At 34.0% G+C, this 20512-nt stretch overlaps 2 long non-coding RNA genes across 7 annotated transcripts in view; one reads left to right on the top strand and one right to left on the bottom strand.

The window, feature by feature from the left end:
* Nucleotides 1-20512, bottom strand: part of LOC137490330 (uncharacterized) — a 144308-nt gene that overhangs the window by 60959 nt on the left and 62837 nt on the right. The gene's annotated exons all lie outside the window — the stretch shown is intronic.
* LOC100004075 (uncharacterized) lies at nucleotides 15302-19262 on the top strand. 6 transcript variants are annotated; one of them, XR_015497984.1, is made up of 9 exons: nucleotides 15302-15590; nucleotides 15923-15982; nucleotides 16708-16859; nucleotides 17275-17330; nucleotides 18086-18270; nucleotides 18355-18462; nucleotides 18537-18596; nucleotides 18688-18856; nucleotides 18953-19262. It is a non-coding gene; the product is annotated as an uncharacterized LOC100004075 (long non-coding RNA). The 6 variants fall into 6 exon arrangements; XR_015497985.1 differs by lacking the exon at nucleotides 15302-15590 and having other exon boundaries at nucleotides 15940-15982; nucleotides 18540-18596; XR_015497986.1 differs by lacking the exon at nucleotides 15302-15590 and having other exon boundaries at nucleotides 15940-15982; nucleotides 18168-18270.

Here is a 20512-nt window from a genome sequence, read left to right on the forward strand (position 1 = left end):
TAATGTATATATAACAGAAGTAAAATGGCAAAAACTGTTAGTCAGCTTTTAAGTGAAGCAGCTGCTGCATGGGTACAACGAGATAAACAGAGGACACAGAATAACCAACCAAATGTTCATCAAACAGCAGAAGTCGCAAGCTTCTTCAATGGACAGAGAAACAGTGTACTAGAAGTCATGAGGGGTGTATTCAACATCGAGGTGTAAATGAAGAATTGTGCAGATGTTGGTACTGTTTCCTGTGCCAAATCTATAATCATTGCATTTCTAGTCAATATCAAGCTGATTTTAGTATACAAATTCATGCATTGAGAAATCAAATATTGTACTTAGATTATTATACTCATTAAAGACTATGTACTTAACAGTATTACACTTTTCTTGGCGTGTGTTTCAGGGTACCAAATTTAGCAGCAAGTCAAAGTCTGGAGATCATAAAACATCTTAGCAAATCCCTACAGGAAATTTATCAGCAATTAAATCTAATAAACAGAGGACTTAATAACACCAACAGCATCAGAAAAGAGCTAATGATGAAAAGCACACAACATAGACTAACATGGCCGCTTGTTGTTCTGGAAGCAAAACAGTTTCCAAGCAAACAATGTGGTGGGAGGTGCGTAAACCAATTACCGTTTGCAGTAGGAAGTGCACACTAATGACTACATAATGAGAAAACGCTCTGAAAAACGCATTGTGTTCTGCTGTATGAAAACTGCTTCAATACATTACAGCTGTAATCACTGCAGAGTTGGAAAATAGCTAACTAAAGGTAACAATGTGCTTTACATTTCAGTTGCTGTCACTACTGTACAGTATATCTCAAGAAGTCTTGTTTTCTTTTTTTCTTGTTTTCAGCACCATTAATCCAGTCTGCAGTGAGTACATTTACAGGGACACCAATAATCTGATTTCACGATTAAGACAATACTCTGATTTAGAGTATACCATGTAAACAGCGATTTTTGATTGCTTTAATCCGGTTAAGGTCATAATTGAAACAAGTTCAAAACAAGTTCAATTCTGCACAGAACAGAAAACAGAACTAAACAGACATCTAATTAAAACGTGGAGTATGGCAATTTTGGTCGCATTATTAAAGTTCAGTACAGACATGTAAACATTGTAATCAAACTAATACTGTTGTGTAGTATTTTCGCCCCCTTTTGCGACGGGATAAATGGTCAGTGATGGACCACAGACAGCAGCATTGTGAAATGCAGAGTTTTTTTTTTCCTATGCAGCATGCCCTATCAAATTCCATAAAAACAACACTCTTCCAGCAGTTCATTCTCACATCCAATATCTCGTTTGTTATGGAAGGCTGCATGAAATGTTCCTGAATGAAAGTGAAAGTGCCAAACTGCAGTCGACAAGTCAACAAATTAAAAATGAAACACCCAAAAATACATGAAACTCCTGAGGAAATGTGGATAGTGTGGTGACGCAATGACGTTAATCGAATTATGTGCATGTAAAACGGGATCATGAAAGGAACATTCAAAAAGCAACTTATGTAAACATCTTAATCAAATTATTGTCCTGGTCAGATTAAGGCAAATAATTTGATTGCTGATGTCCATGCAAATGTATTCAGTGTCGCATGATTCTTCAGTAACCATTCAAATATGCTGTTTCAGTGCTCAAAACGCATTATTTTAACATTTTTTTGAACAAAAAAGTTTGGTGGAAAAAAAGTTGATTTAAAAAAGATTTAAAAAAACTAATCTAAACTAAAATCTTAAACATTCTAAATGTCGTTTGTCACCATTTTTGCTATTAAATATATATGTTTTTACTTGGTTTTATTTGTTGAATTAGTTTTAGTTAAAGGTTGAAAGACTTTAGTACCCGGTCTAATTTTACTCTTAAATAAGTGCATTCAACACATTGATCACTGCATGTTCTAGTAAAGCCTGATTTATACTTCTGTGTCAGGTGACTGGCGTAACCCACGACGCATGCAATGCGCGTGGCTGTGCATTTATACTTCTGCGCGCTGTCTCTGTCGGTCTGCATTAACACTTCCGAAACACTAGTTGGCAGTGAGGTGTAAATGTTCCTCTGTGTCGAGTTTCAATGAGGTAAACACAATACAAAACTTTCCATCCGGAGCTCCTTCACGGGACTCCACACTTGTAAACAATCCCTCGCGCCATTCGCGCGGCTCTCGGTCCCGCCCAGACTCGTCAGCGCTACCAAGCCGACCAATCACAGTTACATTTTTTGAGAGGTGCACGTCAGTGACGGCGATGGCCACGGCGAAGGGCTATGCGTCAGCGCCGTAGCATACGCCGGCGTTTGACGCAGAAGTATAAATCAGCCTTAAGAATGTAACAATAACAGATATTTTTTAATTAATTATCTTTAGCACACTTCACATTTCATTGCAATATAACGCATGAAAGACAAATGATATAGCGTTAAGGCTTATTACACTGTCAGAGAATTGCTTAGATGCAAATTGTACCGCTATGATAAGATCAAAGATGTTGATATGATCAAAATTCTGCTCAAGTCGGACGTTTTTTGTGGTTAGTAGTTCATCTTGGTTATCAGATGTTTCCTCGATGCACATCATCACCACGTTCACTGGTTTGTCTAATCACCGGTGGCTGCGCACTTCAGGTTTGCATGCTTCAAGGTTCATTCACAAAATATGTCAGCATCTATGCTTTGTGTGTCATATACTCTTGGAAATAAAAGTATGTGAGCTGCCACTGGGGTGGTACCTTTTCAAAATGCACATATTTGTCCTTAAGGTTCCATATTGGTACCTAAAATTTTCTAGGTACTAATATGTACCCATGAGGTATTAATATGGAACCTTTAAGTACAAATATGTAGCTTTTGAAAAGGTACCACCCCAGTGACAGCTCTCCTACCTTTATTTCTGAGAATGTACTAGAAGTTATGAGCGGTGTATCCAACATCCAGGTGTAAATGAAGAATTGTGCAGATACTGGTACTGTTTCCTGTGCCAGAACCATAAGAGAGAAAGACAGAGAGAGGCGAGGGAGGTGGAAGGGTTATATTACTAAAGGAGGAGTATATTTTTTGCACAATCAATTTTTGTCCTCACAAATTTGAAGCAGAATCCATAAAGCCAGACAGAGAGAGATGACCGCTCTTTCTCTGAGAAAGCAAGAGAAAGGCAAGAATTTAATGGGATTCAGTGAGAGGGATGAGCCGAATGAAAATGACTACATCATTGTGTCCTCTCTCCTGATAAACGTGTGCAATAAATAAGTGCAGAATGCTTTAAACAAGCTCATATTCAGCGCAATACCTCAATGCGTTATTCACCAACAGTGAATGAACAATTCATAGAATACACACACACAATCCTTGTGTGGAGTTTCTATTGATTTTTATTGTGTTTTTTCTCCATTTCTTAAGCCTAAACCTTAATTTAAAGCCCTATTTATTTACTCACAATCCTTTTTGGTGTAAAAAGAACAGCAGTATACTGTTGGCAAATATCTCCAAATCTATGCTGCTGAAAATGGCGATTAGATGACTATTTAAGCATTTGCTGCACATAAACAAAATATTATAACAATGCAAATCAATCAGCTGATTTTAATAATGTAGGTTTACAATAAGCCCAAAAGACAGCCATTTTAAAAGCATTATTTATCAAAGCAAATTTCTATGTAAATATACAGATGTCCTTTAGCATGAAGCTATTATTAATATTAATTCACAATTATAAACTATTTGAATGTATATTATTTAAATATTAGTCTTATAAAATAAGCATAGTTCATCTAAATAAATGACTAGCAACAAAAGTTTTCCTGTTAAATTAAAGTAAATAAGATGCATTAGGGACTGAGAGTAACTTTGTTCCATCAGATTGCAAACCCACCTGAACCAATCAGCTGTAAGTAAAGTGACATATATTCGTGTTTGCGATCTCTAATCAAAAATAAAACCTGCTCTATTACAGGTTAGGTTTGTAGTACAAGTTACCATGATGATGAAACTCAATCAAAACCAACATACTTTCATGAGTCTGGAACTTATAGTTTGCTCAAATTCAACATGAGGTATGTGGCGAGGGGGCGTGGCCGAGAGCCGTGGGAACGGGATGAGGCCACCGCGTAAGAAATGCCACCAGCCAGCCAGGAGAACCGCCGCCGGACACCAGAAGACGGACGGGTGGATAGATTCCTCCACAGGGCTCCCTGCACGTCGTCGCATCTCTCAGCTGGTGGAGGACCGAGTGGCAGCGTGTCTAAAGAACCGAACCCCAATTTTTTTTTCTTTTTCCTATCTCCCCTTTCTCGGTCTACTCTGTCTTTCCTCCTTTTTTTTCCATCTCCTTTTCTCTCGGCCCGTCTCATATAGGTCTCGCGGGTGCTGTACGGCAGTCTCCGTGAGGGCCGTAAACTTTATTACAAGGTAAAACCTAAACCAGCTTTGGGCAACAGGCCACTATAATTATAATAGTATATTATAGTCTATAAAAGTCTACAATAGTAATTCATTCCAAATGTTTTCTGCTTTAAAAACAACATTTAGTGTAGATTTTAAACAGGTCTGATATGTTTTGGGGTATGTACAATTTGCATCTATAATATATTGTGTTCAATGGGGCACGGGGACTTTTAACTGAATAAGCCAGTTCAGGTGCTTCTGGTAAACAGTTACTTCATTATAAACCACAGTGTTTAAGATTTGGTTTATTTCAAAATCTATGATCTTTACTGGTTGATTGAGATACAAAGTGAATATAAATATATAAAGTGGGTCTCAAACTGGACAAGAACTGCTTTACAAATATAAAGCACTGCATTAAATTACATTATTCCACACCATGTATTTAAAATAATACATTTATTTTACTGAATATGTTCAATTTCTTTTTACACTTAAACAACTAAATTAATAGTAAACTAAATGAATTAATAGTAAACTAAATAGATGGATCTTGTAAAATAAACCTTCTGAAATTAAAATAGTCACATCAACCTTTCCCTGGATGTTTATTGGTAGTTGAAAAACACTTCTGTGCATACAGTCTATTTGAATTCACTTCACTTCCAACTCTTCAGTGTTTTTGAAGAGTTGGAAGTGCAATATTTGATGCAATATTTGAACTATTTGTCTGAATGATGAATAAAGATGACCATGTCAAAAAAAAAGGGATATTATGTAATTACCATGGTCAAATTCACTTTTAACAAGGTGTTTTACCATCCTCAAACAAGTCCAATCTAACATAATACGCCCATATTTTGCTAGAAATAACATCACGCCAATTTGTTCTTCGATATCACTTGCGCTGGACGGTTTCTCCGTGTTTGTTGGTATTATCTTTAAATAAATATTTATTTAGGCCTATTTAATCATTCATTTATCATTAATGCACAATAATTGAGAAATAAATTGAGATAGTAAAATATAATCAACTACAAAAATGTAAATGAAAACTGCAAATTAAAACATAAATGAAAAAGTTTATTTATTGACTATTAGTCCTATCACTTTAAAATAACAAACACTGTACATCTCTCTCTAGCGTATATAATTTATTTATTTAGGCCTACTTAATCATACTTATTTATATGTATGTTCGAACTTTCATTTTAGTTATCTTTCCTTTCTTTATTTTACTTACTAAAATTAATCCTCATTTCACTTTACTAGTTTACAGTCATAATAAAGCTTACTAACACAATTTTTATGATCAATGATGGAATTATAATGCTTTGGTTCATTATTTCATCTTCATTTGCAAGTAGCAGAATATTTACAGCTAATATTTCAGTCCGTCCGCATCCCATCCCTTTGTGCCCACTGGTGGCATGGTCACAAACTGTGGTTATATCTAAAAACACATTTTTAAGGCCTGTGCACACAGAGACATTTTTTGCTCACGTTTTCCATCGATGCTTAACACCTTGTGACTTTTTTTTTATTTGAAACGCAGCGTTAAAACCTTCTCCACCAATCAGGTTAGCAGTTGTGTTCACGTGCACGGAGCTGCTGAAGTTACAGTAAACAGCACTTGGAGGCACTCAAGCGCAAAACTGTCAGTGTAAGTGAACATTGCAGAAGATGCCCAGAGGCGATATGAACGTGGAGCTGCTTATTGCTCTGTGAACAATCATCATTTCTTCATCGCTAGAGCTGGAGCTGCTACTTGAACCATCCATGCTTTATTCGAGTCACCAGTAACTTTAACAACAAGTGTGCGAACTTCCTCTCTTCCACTTCTTTTGTGTTACAAGCAGGTGTCGGAAGCTTAAAGTTGTGTAGCACCATCTAACATCAAGGAGTGATTTTGCATTCTCTTCTGCGTACAACTTTTGGCGATACGTTAAAAAAAAGTCAATGACAACCAAAGCTACGATTAATCTCACTGTGTGAAATTCATAGCATGAATCATTTTTAGTGAACAATTCCACAAATTCTCACAGAAATTGTTTGACATTTTTATTAAACCTAGACAGTTTTAAAGGCATTTTATATCTTGAAAACATTTGGCTTCTCAGCGAGTGAGGTTTAAAAATGCGTCTGTGTTTTATGTGGACCTTTTCAGGCAGCTTGAACTTTGACCGCTCAACATCCATAACAGAATCATATTACAGTAAAGCCACGGGGTCCAGGCCAGAGGTCCAAACATGGCCTTGCTTTCCATTTCTTTCTCCAAGACAAACACACACACACACACGCGCGCACAAACACACACACACACACACACACACACATACTTTTTTCTTTCACCTTGAGTTTGTTCCACTCCCTTGGGGGAAAGCAGAAGAGAAAAGGACATTTCCAGAAGACAGAAGGCAGGTCTGAGAGGAATAATCTGTGTGCTGATTTTTAATGGAAGGCTAAATGCATTCTGGGAGGGTAGCCTGCTGTCTTAACCTCAACATTATGACTGAATTTCAGACACTTCAAACGATTGCTGCAGGCTTCGCGCTGTGTGATTGCATTGTAATACATTCATCCTCCATCTCTGCATGTGTGTGTGTGTGTGTGTGTGTCAGGACAGAGAGAAAACAAATGCCACACACAGTGCAATTCCACAGAAACAATAATCCGGCAGCCCACATTATTCAGTAGCACACTGATAAAGCTTATCAACCTTAAATCTGCATGGCTAAAGGGTCTAACACGCTCTTTCCATCTCTTGCTTTGGCTTTGTCTCAGTCTGAGGGCGAGATCTCATTTAACTTAAGCTTTTTTCTCTTTTCACAGCTCATTCAGTACATGTGAGAGAAAATCGGCAGAGAAATTTGGTCCTTTTATAGAGTGGAAACCATTTGAGCTCATTTTCTTGTGGCGATGAACTTTTTTTTTTTTTTTTGTAAAACATAATTGACCTGTGAAAAACAGCAATGAAATTTTTTTGTTCAACATTCCCTTACTGGAAAGTGTTCAGATGTATAATGTTATAGTGCTTAATAAATAGATGTCAGGGTGATGTTTTCAAGTATATGTTCGTGAAAAGCTGCTAGACTAAATGAAAGCAAAGACACTCATGGTGATAATTAGCTTTCTGAGATGATTGTGGACGGTGTGAATTAACAGGTTACTGAACTGCTAAATGTGACAGCTGATGAATCAATGAAGTCAATGCTCTTGCTTAATTTCTCTCCCCCCCCCCCCTCTCTCTCTCTTCATTGACACAGATCCACTCCACTCTTTACCTATCAGCCAGGCAGTTAATCAATGTGATTATCCTTGAGAGAGATGGATCTGAGAGAGAGAGAAAGAGAGTCTAAGAAACATTCGAGTGACATGTATCTCCAGCTAAAGAGGTGAGGAATATGTTGAGGGTTTTGTTTGACGGTTCTAGTTGCATTGAGTGAATCTGATTATTGTGCTATGATCAATTTCAGAGAACTTGATTGATAACAACATCATAAAAAGAAAAGCCCACACGCTGGCATATTGATATTCTTAAGTATTCACACAATTCTACTGAGCTAACGAGAAACACATCTCTTCAGTCTCTATTGACTATCCTTAGAAAGAAAATATCCCAAGCATGCAAATGATTATTTCTTTACAGTAGTAAATGTCCCCTGGTTATTACAAACTTAAATTCATCATATCAATTATATAGGGGCGTCACGATGGCGCAGTGGGTAGCATGATTGCCTCACAGCAAGAACGTCACTTGCTCAAGCCTTGGCTGGGTCAGTTGCCATTTCTGTGTTGAGTTTGCATGATCTTCCCGTGTTTGTGTGGGTTTCTTCTGGGTTTCTCCTCCGGTTTCCCCCACAGTCCACAGACATGTGCTATAGGTAAATTGAATAAGCTAAATTGGTTGTTGTGTACAGTATGTGTGAATGAGAGTGTATGGATTTTACCAGGGTTGGGTTGCAGCTGGAAGGGCATCCGCTGCTTAAAACTTATGCTGGATAAGTTTCCGGTTCATTCTGCTGTGGCAATCGCAGATTAATAAAGGAACTAAGCCGAAAAGAAAATGAATGATTGAATATCAACTATAAATCAGATGAGTTTTTGCAGTTTATGCAATTATGGTGGCTAGTACGTAACATTTTTGGTTTCACAGTAACTTTTAGTTATTCAACAGCATGTGCTTGTGTTTAGATAAGGTAAGTGAAATACTGGTAAAATTAATAAGAATTTCAACTATTTAGAGTTTGTGGATACACACATCTACATAGAGAGCCGACCCACAGACCTACAACAGCTTTGAGCCAAGACAGTGAGCCAGAAGGGTTTTATTGAGTTGGCACAACTCTGGACCATTATCTTCTCACCGATGCTGAGACTAAGCCGTATTTTAGCCCAAAAGTTTTTGCCACCTGGATTTCGTTTACTGTGGAAAAGAAAACCTTTTCTTACTTATATTTTAATAGTTCAAATATATAAATATTCTTAAATCAAGAAGCATTATCTAGACATGCAGATAAATAATATGTCAAAATTAAGTGAGTTTTACCCTAAAGCAAGCCCTATAATCTGGCAATGGGGTAAACAAAATAATCTTGTCAAAAGGTAAAACTAGATTATTTCCTTACACAATTGGCATATAATTTAGCTTGCTTCAAAGAAAAACTCTATCAATTTAATTTAAATTATAAATCTAATTTAATATACTAACTTTGGCATTATTTTTTTAAAACAAGACAGTATTTTTGCTTGTTTAGAAAGTGCTTCTTGATTTTATATAAAATTTTGAAATAATTATACTAGAAACAAAACAAAAATTCTAAGAAAAGCTTTTAAAGGCTGAAAAATTGGGGAATAACTGATAGAAAAATCAATCAATCAATCAATCAATCAATCAATCAATCAATCAATCAATCAATCAATCAATCAATCAATCAATCAATCAATCAATCAATCAATCAATCAATCAGGCAATCAGTCAATCAATCAAAATAGACTGAGCCATCTATCCAATCAGAGCAGAGCAGCCTCTCTCAAATACGAAGCTGAGATAGTCATCTTTGCAATGTATATGATAAGAAAATTAAAGTGGTTTTGGGGGATTATTTTGAGTGTGTGTAAACTTACCATAATACCCATATTTTAAAGGAATAAGTTATTGAGATACTTATAGTAGCATAAGTGATTAGTGTGCAATGTTCCTAATGTCAGCAATAATGATAGAGATGTGCAAAATTTGATTAGGACATTTTAAAAGATAATAGACAAAAAAATGTATACACTAAAAATAATACACAAAAAAATATGCTCGCTTTCAAGTTGTTCCAAGCCTGTACAGTGATAAACACATAAGATGATTTTTAAAAATGTGGGAATTAGTTGACTGCTTAGTAACTTACAGGACAAAAACAAAAAAACAAAAATGAAGTTATCACATACAGTCAGCTCTCTGGTTACAAACTTCTTCAAAATATCTTTTTTTGTGTCTAACAAAGGAAACTTTAACAGTTTGGAAACAAGCAGGGTGAGTACATTTAAATTTTTGCATGAACTATTATTTTAAAGAATCATCCAAAAACACCCACAAACAACAAATAATTCCAAGCATGCTCTTACTTGTTGCAAAACAAAAAATAAATAAATTAAATAAAAATGAAAATTCTTTATCAATTTAAGTAATACCAAAGGCCTTAGATTAGGCCATACAATGAAACTGACATGTAAAAAAGACTTAAAATAAAACAAATGCATCCTCCCCGCATTGTGTTTTACCAAAACGTTCTAGGGTATGGTTTTTTTCCATATGTCGACAAATCTCAAATGCTGCATTTATTTGATCAAATACAGTAAAACTGAAATACTGTGAAATAGTTAAAAATAAATATAATGACACATACTATATCCAGTCATCAAAAATACTGTATCTCTATATGTATTAATTGAATGACAGTCCTAACAAAGCATAAATAAAAAGCTACAATTCCTCTTTACTGACAGTCAACGGTTAACTGTAAACTTTTTAATCTGTGCAGAAAACTGCTTTTAACCGGAACAACGGAACAACTTCTCCATCATTCCCACTGGCAGGACGAGGGACACTTTTCAGTTGGTGCTGATGGGAGATTTCAGAGCCCTTGTCCTCTGTCATCTTCAGAAAACATCCACATGATGCCGCCTGATGAGAACATGCTGTCCAACTGCATCTGCTGTCCTGCCATTTTAAAAAATGGATGTCTCATTCCAGCAAAACAATGGGGACAATTCCCAAGAATTTAATCTACGTGTCGCCCCTCTGTTCTCCCAGCCAACACAAGATTATCAATAATCTCATATTTTCACACAGATTACACATTACAGGCAGCAGCAGCCTTGAGCTGAGCTATAGACTTGGATCCCATCAGTGGGGGGCATTAGTCTGGATCCCACCATATTGTGAAATTGATCTTGTATCTGAAAGCCAGGATTGCTCCTCTGACAGCCGCTGTACACTGGGTTTCATTTAAACACACTCCGTGTCATCCAAACACCTTGAATGTGACAGCACTGGGAGAAGAAAGACATGCAGCATGGAAGCGTTTTACCTCAAATTTCTGTCCGAACTGCATAAAAAATGTGTGTAGAAATGTTTTACTTTTCCTTTGATGTGACTGGAACATGTAAAACCAAATATAAGACATTTTTAAAAGTGTGTCATTCAAGCAAATGGTTTTGTGAAAGAGGAATGGACAATTAATCAGTCATAGTGTTGTGTGATCATCTGGGTTGTTCTGGAATTGACTGAACACAATGGAGAGAGCACAGACTGTCTGATCCTGTCAGATGTTCATCTAAATGCATTCTTTTCACAATGTTCTCAGCTTGAATCCGCTCAAATAAATGTCTCCTCTGCCCTCGCTTTCACACCAGAACTTTTAGTTCTCACATTGGTACACTTGACATATTCATCATATTGTTTTTAATTCACCAAACATTGGTTCTCTCTTTTTTCCCCTTTTTCCTGGTCTACTGCACAATGCTTATTCTTCCCGAGTTGATCAGAGGAAACAATTAATCTCTCAAGTGAAAGTTTTCTATTAAATAATAAAGAATAAATAATATTAGAATATCAGTTTTGACAGATTTTAATTATCCATCTTAATTAATGATTAGTTTAGCTCATGATTGTTCAATAAATACACAAACTTTGTGTAACAAACTAAACCTTTTTTCATGTTTTTTGATCAACTTACTGCATATTTGCTGCTAGTTTGCTTTCTTTTTTTTATAATAAATACAAATGTCTGAAGTGATGGATTACATTTTCCACAAAATATTAAGCAGGACAACATTTCTCAGCTTTGATAATATTTGATAATAAATAACGACACTCTGAAGATTGGAGTAACAATACTAAATGTTCAGCTGTCATTACAGCGATTACATTTTTAAACCTATTCAAATAAAAAATGGTTATTTTAAATGGTAATAACATTTCACAGTACCGTTTTACTGCATTTTATCAAATAAATGCAACCTAGATGAGCGCATATTTAGCAACATTAAAAATTATTGTAATTATTTCAAACTACTGTGTGAATAAAAGAATATCTAAAAACAAACGAATGAATGAATGAATGAATGAATGAATGAATGAATGAATCGGTATAATAATTCAGAAATATTTCCATGATGCAAAAAGCCATCACAATGTGCATTTAAGTTAGCTGAACTGTTGTAGTTAGGGTTATGCCACCATATATACTGCCTTTAAACCACACAGTTATATGAACCATCATAGACTCATGAGTCTAACAGAATAATAACCGAGATTTTAATAACACACACAAACACATGCATGCACGCACACACACACAAACTCAATTTGTAACTTCTAAATTATATAGTCACAGCAACAAAAAAATAATACTGAATGGTAATTTTTGGCTTCTGCTTTTAGTACGAGGATAAATTATTTGTACTACAAAATTATTCGTAATTTATCCTCTTGTGAATGAATGAAGCAATCGGGATTGACCAAATGGATAGACATTAGCTCTACAGTTTGCCTCATATTCTATTTTGGAACCGGTGTTTTATATTTTATACTACCACCACTACTACTACTACTACTACTACTACTATTAATAATAATAATAATAATAATAATAAATTTTATTTGTAATGTGCTTTTCTCAGATTCAAAGTGCTATAAGGCAAAGAACAATAGAACAGTGAAGAAAATAGTAAAACATTACAACAATAAACAAAAATTATAAACAATAAAAATCCAATGAATAAGTTGACAAAGATGATCATCATGAATTAAAAGCAATGGTAAATAAAACAGTCTTAAGAAGTTCAACAGTCCAAAGAAGTGGTATTTCTGATGCTTATGGACAATATAAAATATTTATACCAGCAGTTTAGAGAGGTCATTAATTATAATGTTGTTTTGTTTTAATAGAGTTCTATGTGTCAGTTACAGATTCTGAATGAACCCTTTCTGGGTTCTGGGTTAATGTGGGTCATCATCCCAAATCCTAATCACAGTCACTATACAAAGCTGCTTAGTGACAATGGCTGATTCACGTCTTTATATATATATATATATATATATATATAAAACAAAACACTTAAATTGAACTGAACTGAAGTTTGTGCCGCTGTCTGTGTGGTGTGTTACTGTTTAAACCGCAGCTAACAAATCAATGTCGGGTTCAATGTCCCCTTAATTCATTAAAGATTGGGCTAGTGAAATGCCAAGACCACCGGAGCTACAGGGGAGAATAATCTTTAAACAAAAAAGCGGTCAAGTACAGGCACAAGCGTACACACACACACACTTACACACACACACACACACACACACACACACACACACACACACACACACACACACACACACACACACACACACACACACACACACACACACACAAAGTATATACTCGGAGTGGGTCCATGGACACAGAATACCTTGTTAAACAAACACAAGTAAACATACAGATCGTCAGCTTAAATTATAAGGTTCTATCTGACATTTTTGTCAAAATTGAGTTAGACATATTCTTATTAAATGAAAACTTATTTACATTATGGGATGTTTTTTTGAGTTGTTTACATTAAGACTTTTTATAAAAAAAAAAAAACAAATGTTACACACATACTGTTTGCTATGGAATGCAAAAACTTCCAAAAAGTTCATTATCTCAAAATCATTTAGAAGACTATACACTTGGTGTAGCAACATTTTGGACTGAATTTGGGAACACATTTATAAGAAACAGGAAGAAACATTGAATTAAAATGAATAATAATATATTTTATATATAAAAAAAAAATCACTAATAATTGTTTTATTTAAACCTTATACATGATATTGTTTTAAAATACAAAAAAATTACCCCAAAATACAATGTGAAAGGTAGTAAAAAGGATATAAATTAGATTTATATATTTTTATTAAAATTATGAATCTGTTTAAATAGTATCCCATTTGAATGTCATCTAATTAATACAAGTAAAGAAATACATTTAAAAATAATTGTAAATGTCATTAATTGTATTTTTTTATCATTTGGAATGATCTTTATTTGTGTGGATTTATTTAGATAACTATAAATAAATAAATAAATAAATAAATAAATAATGTATTACATGTTGTTTTTAGATTTAAGAATATATATATATATATATATATATATATATATATATATATATATATATATATATATATATATATATGTATTTTTTAAAATGTGTCAATCAATAAGTTTTATTGTCCCAAAACTTGCAATTAGCATAGCCGTTGTAAAGATATTTTTCAAAAATTTCTCAGAATTGTAAAACTAAACTATTACTGGCCCATGCGCACACACACAAGTTGAAACCTTCAGCTACTCTGGCAGTGTCCTGTCCATGATCTCTGTGCAGACAGTGGATGTGAAGCAAATTAAATTTCATTTGTAATTTCATGCTTGAGGCCACAGCCTGCGCCTGCTTCACACTGCAGTTACTCACTGAGACAAGCAACCTACAATTACAGTGACTTCCCCAAACACACACAAATGCACACATGCAAAAACACATGCACACATGCTCGCACACACAGTCCTGACTGCAAAGATGCTTTGTTTATGCATTATTGTATAGACTGTGAGAAGAGACCAGGAGGTACACATGTGAATGTTCAAGTGAAATGGAGGGTTTTTAATGTGCTGTTGTAAGTCCTTCGGGCCTCTGATTTTAATATGGACGAGATGCATAGCATTAACAGAGGATAAGTGTCATATGTCAAGTGTCAGACGTGTTATATTGCTACAGCATGAATATATATTCCATGTACATGCATGACTTCTCCATCAATATATCACATAGGGTTTTTGCATAGATTTGCTTATATGCATTAGGCGTGTGTTCATCTAAAATTACTGACTTATACAAGCCCAAATTTGAATGTTTTAGATAATTGACTAAAATCAAAAATATGTGATTGGTAGATTTTCAATAAAAATAATTTAGAAAATGAGTAAAATTCATTTAATTAGCAAAATTAAAAAGATTTTCAAGGATTTCACTGACCAAATAAATAACGTTTTGCAAATATAAACAAATTTTGATTTAGGTGGCTTACAAGACTCTCTAAAAAAAAAAAAAATTAGGGCAGTGGTATGTTTAACAGGATACTGGAAATTGGGAATTTTATTTAGGTTCATTTTGGTCAAGAAAAAATACATTAAAAAAAAAAAAACATTGTTGGCAAGGAAACAAAACTTTGTAAATGTTTTAATAAATTTAAAATCACAGTCATTTGATAATTAGGTAAAAATAAATGCACTTTATAAGACAACACATTCTCACTCCCAACTCGTCATATACTGACGCTTGGTCAGGAACCCTCGGCGTAAGTTATTGACGCACAGGGTACCCCTTTAGCGTCACATTTAGACGTGCAGGGATTCCCTATAGAATCTGTACCTGACCCTGAAGCGTCATAGGGAGACGCTGGAGGCTCGTATAATTACCAATAGATGTCAACGCACTTTTTAAAACCTGATTTACGCCTATTATCGCAGTTTTCTTCTTTTAAAAATATGTAATTTTTATTTTGTTCATGAAAAGCGTCTGTAAACTGGGTCGAAACTACTGTATGAATAAACTTCGGTCCACGTGACATCCCTTCACGGTGAGTTTAACGCCGCTCTGCTATTGGTCAAACTGCATCAACGGTGAGTTCTCAGATGAGTTCAACTGTCAACATTAAATAGTATGTTAATGCTGCATAATGTATTTTTATTGGAGATTAGTTGGTGTTTATAAATATTTTATCATTAACTTTATATTTAATGAGTGAAAATATATTCGGTTGTCCAGTTTAGGTTAACTATAAAACTATACTACTAATAAAACTTTGATTCATTCATATTATTTGTTATTTTTTTTACTTAAAAAATATTACATTTCAAGTACTAAGTTTAAAAATGTTTTTGGCTGATCTTTTGTCATTTTAAATTATTCATTGAAGTTGGGGTCATTGTATGTGGCGATCTATTTTTTACAGTCTATGCTCGCTATCCCAGGGTTCATTGCGATCCCAAGGTTCACTGCGGTTTTCCACAAGGTACGTAAAAAGTAAATAAAGACGATTTGTTGATAAAGCATGTACTGTAAACTAGCGACGTTATCTAATTACATCAAGTTCATTTATTAAAAACATATTTTTCTCAATAATAACGTTGGTCATGCATAGCTCAGAACAATATATACATTTTAAGATGATCAGTGCTAACACATTGTTGTTTTCCACAATAGAATTCGTGCAAAATCTTTATATGATATGCAATATGCAACTCTAATAATACAAATGTATTCGTAATTGTTTCAATATTAAAGAACATCAAGTGTTTCCAAAGGTTTATTGTAAAAACAATTATTTTCCATGCCTTTAAAGGAAAAAAAGGCAGAAATTTTGCCCGTCTGAGCACATTTTTAATTTAATTTAATTTAATTTTTATTTTAATCTACCACACACACACACACATATGTATTTGTATATATATATATATATATATATATATATATATATATATATATATATATATATATATATATATATATATATATATATATACAGGTGTAAATTATAAGGTGTTCACTGTTCAGATATGAATATTTTTTCTTTGCTCTTTTCAGGTTCTTTAGATTTCTTTAAAAATCCAATTTTGTTTTCTAATAAGCAAAAAGTAAAGCCACTTTACCCATGTCTATATGTTAAATTGAACTTGTCTTTCTCTCTATCTCTGTTAACACATTTGTATTTGTTTGATTAATTCTTGTGTCTTTCAGCCTGTTTCTGCCTATCACCATGAGTGATTCCTTGATACTCATATTTATCATCAAGATCTCAATTATAAGCTCAAGTCTTGATGACAACTTGATGATCTGCAGGAAGCTCCACCATGTATAGAGGGCCAAGACCACTCTGGAATCAGTCAAGGGTTAGTGAAGTTTTTCATTCCATGTATATGAAATATCTACATTGTTTAGGCATATATGATTGTATGAGATAAAATGCAATTATTCTTTCACTTCTATTGTAATAACAGAAAGAAACGCATTAGTTTTACTATTACTATTGTTTATGAAAAACATTATAAACTACAGTATAAGCTCACAAAATATTGTGGCCTAACTGTTTAAAACTATTTGTTCTGGGTGTTGATAGTGGCCAACCATTTTTTTTCTTTTTCAGAAAGTAATTTGTTTTGTCTGATTTTATGACACCTTATAGGCCATCAACTGTCCACATTGGGGTTTAGGAAATTAAACTACTAATGCTGCTTGTCTACTAGTCTTAGGATAAGTTAGAATTGTTATAAATGTTAATTTCTTTGTTGTTTTTATCTGGTACAGCTCATAGGAACTCCAATCTTCCCAACTGTGAGAGGGCCTTGCTCCAGTGACTGTTGGTGTGTACTTTAATGTTTCCATTAGTCCCTGTATCTATAGATCTAGGTGACAGTGGGCTAGAGTAAAAATTTGTTTTTATTTAAACTAAGGCATACTGATGGCCTTTTTTATCTCAGATTTGGTCATGCAAGTATAAATATATCCTAAAATATTTTTATATTCTTTCCATTGGTGGAAAAGAGTTTGGTATAATTATTTTTAATAGACTGCCAAGTTCTCAGCAGACATTTTTCTTAGATATTCTTGAGTGGGAGTCTGTGCAATACAAGGTGGATAGTATTTGCAAGGAAGAGCCCTTCATCTGTCTTGCTTCCACACTAGATATACTGCCAATTTAAGTAGATGTGAACCATAAGTATAACCATTTCATGAATGCACAAGGTACTTTAAACTGTATGTGTTGAAACTAAATTAACAAGAAAACAGCTCTGTGATGTTCACCTAGTAAAATTAGATTAGAAGATAATATTTTGAAGGTTTGTTTACAGCTAAGGATTAAGGATTGACAGGAAGATTTGTGGACTACATCAACTAATGACACTACCTCCAAAGAGTTGCAAAAAGCTGTCCAAAGTTTCAGCACCATCTTTAAGCCCATGATTTTAGTGTGTTTCATGCCTAAGCACATGAGTTTAAATCTGAGATAGATGAACTATATGATTATCTTAAACTGATCTACAAGTAAATGCCAAAACTTATTGGTTTACTTATTTGCTTGTTTGTTTGTTTGTTTTTTTTTGTATATGTTAACCAGGTGAAATGGAGTGAGGCATACCAGGATATGCCTGGTTTTACTCTTGGGAAGGAGGTTGAACAGTGCAATATTTCTTCTATAGGATTGCAGTGACCAGACATGCTACTGTAACTCTCATGGTCATGTGCTGGAATTAGCAGATATTCAACAATTTGGCCATCTCGCTGACCTATTGATATCAGAAGGTAACGATATCCAGTAGAATTTGTTTTAGATGTTCAGTAACCTATTTAAATAGTATTGTGATTTTTGATTGCTTATCACTGTAGACCGCAGCAGCTCTGCAAAGCAAGTTGCAAAACAGAATCCATGAAAGTGGCAGTGACCGGAAACCAGTTGGAAGACTTTGGTCTGTGATGTAGAGGAGTGGGCAGAGGGTGAGGAAATTCTTATTAATATTACATGTAGTCATGAAAAATTGTAAGTGTTACTATTATTGTCATTTTTTCAGTAGCAGAAGCAAAGACAACAAAAAACAGAAGTGATATGGATGTCTTCGTCATATGGCATGGTATGTACACTAGACTTCTGTCAGTGTTGATTCTTTAAAAGTTGACGTATAATCCTTGTAATACAACTTTCTTTTTATGAATATATTTCAGACTCTGCTGACCCAGCAACAAAGAGGAGGGTCTTCAACATCATCCTGCTAGTCAGGATTCTTCAGGAGAAGCAGTGGATTCTTGTGGCAGAGATGGCCAACCACTATAAATACCTTTCAACTCATCCTGGTTCCTTCAAAGAACTTTCCTGCTTGTTTGCTACTGAAAAGTATGTATTTGTATTATTTGGCACAGACATAAGCATAAGGTTACCCAGTCCAAAGGATATTAATATATTTTTATGTTGTTGTGTTCTTCTTTTAAGATTCGACATGTGGCCTAAACGAAGAGGGGTTAAAAGGTCTATGGATCATCATTCTCAGAAAGCAACAAAATAACTGAGAAATAAACAACAATACGATGGTGCAATCTAGAGACCTGCAAGGTACTTGCAAGTTTTGGCTGGAGCAGAGAACATAGATTTTTTTAAATAAAGCTCCAGCTGATGAATATGACATTGACTGTGGATTTTCTTTTACTGTAATCCAGAAGAGGATGACCTTAACCCTGAATCTAAAGCATGTAATGCAATCTGTAAAAAAAATAAAATAAAAATTTCATCTTCTATAACCAAATTGTTGTCTCTTTTTTTTTTTTAAATACATAGATATGTACGGTATGTAAGCATTCCTCTAAAATCAATCAGTGTTGTAAATTAAGAGCATTATTGTATGCCTAACTGCTTACAACATATAACGATTTAAGGAACTCTATATTAAAATAAAATTATTACATTAAATGACATTAAGAGCTTTTAAAATATTAATTTTATGATACATTTTTATGATAAATTTAATTTTTGCATATACTTGGCCAAAAAATTTACATTATTATGGTCAACTGCTCAGATACCTCCAGTCAATATGTGGCTGAGTCAGGCAACCAGACTTCTACCTCTGAACAAATTAACCTATGATTTACATCAAAGATCTGATGGATCTATTTGGTCCTCATGGATTTTTCTAAAAAAAAAAAAAAAAATTAATCTCCTTTTATTTTTGTCTTTACTTTGAAACATTTGTATTAATTTGTTAGAATGTCTAACAAAAAACTACTGTACTTGTGAGATAACAGTGCCACTGTTGTTATGCTGAAAATAAAAAATAACTTTGTATAATGTTTTATTGAATGCAAGATAAAAAATAAAATATTTTCCAAGAGATGGATTGCAGCTGGAAGAGCATCTGCTGCATAAAAACATGCTGGAAAAGTTGGCGGTTCATAGAGCTGTGGCGACCCCTGGTTAATAAAGGGACTAAGCCAAAAAGTAAAATAAAATATGTATTTTTTGTAGACATAGAACTTCACAGTAACTTATAAGTACAGCACAGAACTTTTTTACTTCTAGTTTAGATAATTTAAAGGTTTGCATATTTATTTTGTTGGTTCATGGCTATGTATTTTTAATCATTTTGAACTATTCACAGCATTTGAAAGGATATCTTATCGTCATTGTTACCTCATTTCTCACTATTTTTATGATTCTTACAATGCAGCAAATCTTAAAATCATTTGATCATAAAGAAAATAATTAACAAATTAACCCACATGCAGGACAAAGACATTATGTGGAACCATTATTTAACACAAAGTTCATCCATTGTCATCAAAACATACTGTTACACAAACAGTTGAAGATTTAGAAAGTAAAAATAATCAGATAAAGAGTGGTTTTCAAACAAATACATGTCTTTAAAAAAGTTATATTTATAAACATTTACATATTTTAAGAGCTTTTATCCATATTTCAAATAAAGTGAAAACAATTAAACATCACATGATGACCATTAATGAAACACACTTACAGAATTACATCCACACATTT

This window comes from Danio rerio, chromosome 8, assembly GCF_052040795.2.
Source record: "Danio rerio strain M-AB ecotype USA chromosome 8, GRCz13ab, whole genome shotgun sequence".
NCBI classification, from domain to species: domain Eukaryota; kingdom Metazoa; phylum Chordata; class Actinopteri; order Cypriniformes; family Danionidae; genus Danio; species Danio rerio.